Source organism: Nicotiana tabacum, chromosome 10 (genome assembly GCF_000715075.1).
Source record: "Nicotiana tabacum cultivar K326 chromosome 10, ASM71507v2, whole genome shotgun sequence".
Classification (NCBI taxonomy): Eukaryota; Viridiplantae; Streptophyta; class Magnoliopsida; order Solanales; family Solanaceae; genus Nicotiana; species Nicotiana tabacum.
The window spans coordinates 15,538,751-15,542,797 of NC_134089.1; positions in this window are offsets into that span (position 1 = coordinate 15,538,751).

Genomic DNA, 4,047 nt, shown 5'->3' on the forward strand with positions numbered 1-4,047 from the left:
CAACTGAAATGTGCTTCGCGCTCGCGAAGGTAAGGACCCGTTGGTCTTCGCGTTCGCGACATGGTCCTCACATTCGCATAGGGTCTGCCCCTGTAAGCTACGCGTTCATGAGTGGACCTCTCATTCGCGAAAGAGGAATTTGGCCAGCAGGACTTTTGTGCATCGCGTTCGCGATAGCAGCCTCGCGTTCGCGAAGAAGAACACTCCTGGGCAAATATAAGATTTCAAATCAAGGGTTTAGCCATTTTATCAAATTTAAGCTTGGGAGCTCGGATTTGAGCGAGATTTTGAGGGATTTTCAGAGATATCGATTGGGTAACTATTCTTAACTCATTTTTGCTTGTAACCCATTAATCTAAACATGAATTCATCCTTTAATTTTGGAATTTGTATGAAAAATTGGGGAAAAGTTCTTAGGCCAAGAAATTGAGTTTTGATTGGGAATTTGACATCAGATTTGGATAACTTTAGTATGATTAGACTCGTGAGAGTGTGAGGATTCTGAAACTATAAATTTCACCCGATTCCGAGACGTGGTCCCGAGGGGCGTTTTTGGTCATTTTACATAATTTCGCGTATTAGCTTAGAATTTAATTGTAGAATCAGTTACTTAAAGTGTTATTTATATTATGCAATTGAATTGAATAGATTTGGGTCATTTGGAGTCGAGTACTCGTGGCAAAGACGTGGTGTTGGGTTGATTTTGAGCCGGTTCGAGGTAAGTGGCTTGTCTAACCTTGTGTGGGAGACCTTCCCTTTAGGATATGATATAATTGGTAATTGAAATACCTTATACGTGAGGTGACGAGTGCGTACTTGAGCTAATTATTGAAAATACGGTTTTACTTTAAGTATTTCAATTGAGTTCCTTTTTCTTATTTTACTCTACTTGCGAATTTAGCCTGTTGTAGTTTAGAAAAGTATGTTTAGTTAATTTAATTGCCTATTTGCTTAAACTGCCTTAATTGCATTACGTGAAGCATGTTAGACTAGAATTAACTATTTACTTGGTACGAAATTTTGCATTTAATTGAGTATTCTTGTGTTGCTTCTATGTGTTTTTAATTTGGGACTACGGGACGACATCCAGGGAGATCCCCTGTACGTATTTATGATCTGGACTGAGATGCGGGATACCAATAGATCCCTGACACGTATATTGAGGATACCAAGAGATCCTCGGGATACCAAGAGATCCCTAGCATATATTGAGGATACCAAGGGATCCTCGGGATACCAAGAGATCCCTAGCATATATTGAGGATACCAAGAGATCCTCGGGATACCAAGAGATCTCTAGCATATATTGAGGATACCATGAGATCCCTAGCATATATTGAGGATACCGAGAGATCTTCGGGATACCAAGAGATCCTCAGGATACCAAGAGATCCCTAGCATATATTGAGGATACCGAGAGATCCTCGGGATACCATGAGATCCCTAACATCTATTGAGGATACCGAGAGATCATCGGGATACCAAGAGATCCTTGGCATATATTGAGGGTACTAGGAGATCCTCGGGATACTGTGAGATCCGCGATTACTTCCTTGTGGTTTGCATTCATCTCTGTTTCCGTTATTGTACTCTTATTAGCCTGTGTATATTCTTACTGGAAATTTTTAATTGTACTACTTATCTTATCCTGTCATCTTTATATTTATTTAATCTCAGTAGGGTCCTGACCTTCCTCGTCACTACCCAACTGAGGTTAGGCTTGGCACTTACCAAGTACCGATGTAGTGTATTCATGCCTCTTATGCGCATGTTTTTCATGTGCAGATCCAGGTACTTCTACGCAGGCCTACCATCCTTGAGGGAGGCGACTACTTAGAGACTTCAAGGTACATATGCCGCGTCCGCAGATCGAGAAGTCCCTTTCTATTCCTACCTTTTAGTATTTAGCCCTTCTATACTCTCTGTTCTTATTAGAAAAATTCCGGAGTTAGAGCTATGTAGTATTTCCTTTTCTTAGCTTGTAATTCGTAGGTTTCCAGGTCTTGATTTGGATATTGGTTTTGAATATTTATATATGGTGTATGTCGAGCGGTGCATTAAAACCATGTTATTGCCTTATTTCTGTTTTTAAATTGTTTACTTCCGCAAGTTTTGGTTATCTTCTGCAATTTAGGCTTACCTAGTCGTAGAGATTAGGTGTCATCACGATGGTTCACGAAGGGTGAACCGGGGTCGTGACACTGGATGGAAGGAATAGAACGAGGGGGAGATGCTTCATCATTTGAAATAATGCATCTTCTAGCCCGTGACCTTTTTATCAAAGAACCCCTATCTTGATCTTCCTCCTCTTCAGAGTCTTGATCAACAGTAGCTTTCCTTTTCGATGAAGAACCCAAAATTATCTCTTGGGGTCTTTCCAAAGAAATTCTTGAAGCTACGACGGCCTCAGCACTTATGCCTCGAATAGGTAACCCTGACAACAAGAAGGGTCGAAGTAATTTCTAAAGAAAGAAGTAAACAGAAATGCAAAGAATATAAGGGAAAGAAGCACTTACCGTGAGTTTTCACTTTCCAACCAAACCGTTGAGAAAGGTTTTTCTAGGACCTACCGTCCATCGGAGCAACATTTAATAGCTTTTCTACCCAACCACGAAAGTTGGGAATTTCATCAACAACTCCCATGGTTGCTGAAAAAGAAGAGGAAATTAAAATGATGACCATCAAAATTGAGAAAAAGGTATGAGAAAGTTATTAAGAAGAAAACTCACGTGCAAAATTCCACTTCTTAGGGAAGGGAACATTCTCTTTACCCACTAAACCAACAGCGGGGGCAGCAACAAACCTGGCGTACCAGCCACGGTCTTTATCATCTTCTGGACTTACCAGAACTCTTTTGCTTCTTGCCACTAAAGTAAAAATTCCTTGGCGAAAGAGTTTGAGAGAATAAAGATGGATTAAATAAAAAAACATAAAAGGCATACCAACCATGTTGACCAAATGCCTCAAGCAAGCAACAGACCTCCACACGATGGGGCCAATTTGTCCTAAGCAAACATTGAAAAAGCGACAGAATTCGAGGATAACGAGGTCAATAGCAGGTTTGAAACCCAACGTGAAAGGGTATGTATAAACAAAAGAAAATCCAGTTAAATAAGAGGTGATTCTTTGGTTTGCATCGGGGATTATAATGGGGAAGTCATGACTCCAATGGCAATCTCTACGAACTATAGAAATCAGGCCTTCATTAATCTAAGTCAGGTAGATGTCAGCACGATCTAATGAAGACATTTGGTTTTTGATGGATTCTCTATCATTGTAGAAAGATAGTTCCGCAGGAACAATTTCATCTACTAAAGGTTCAAGAAGAGGTTCAGTGGGTTCCTTAATCCTAGATGAATCTTTGAGAAAGTGAACCACTGGTTCTAGAAAGTGGAGTAGAAGGAATAGAGGGGCCTCGTGATGAAGAAGACCCTAAACTACGAAGTCTTCCCCCTCTTCTACTTCTAACAGGAGCATGAGGAAGGTTGTCAATAACGGGGACTCTCCGAGGGTTAGGGTTTGAAGAAGGCATTGTAGTACGAGGAAGAAGAAAATTAGAATTGAATACTCTAAACTTTTGTGAAAAAAACAAAGGTAAAAAGTTATATTTATAGTCAGAAGCAACCGTCAAAAGAAAAGGTACAAAGATAGAAACGTCATAATATGAGAACTGTCGTTTCGTAATTGGTGAAGCCGTAAAAACCCTTAAAAGACGTTGAAACTCCGTAAAAATGGGGTTCTATCTATTTCCTTGTTTAGTGATTTTGCTCTCATTTTAAATGACAGTATTGGACTGAACTAGTTGTTTAAGTGTTAGTTTGAAACAAGTCATCTAACTTTGAAGGATCAGCAAGGAAAAACCCCAGGTGAGCGCCAAAACTTGCATATGGACCATACTCGGTTCAGCTTCGTGGGGAAGCGAATGACCAAAAAAAGGAGGACATATTGTGATTATAAATGACAAGACACAAGAGTAAGGATGTGTGGATTGTAATGAGTAGTTCTTTGCTAGTGAAATCGGTCTATTGACACCTATAATTGTTTCAA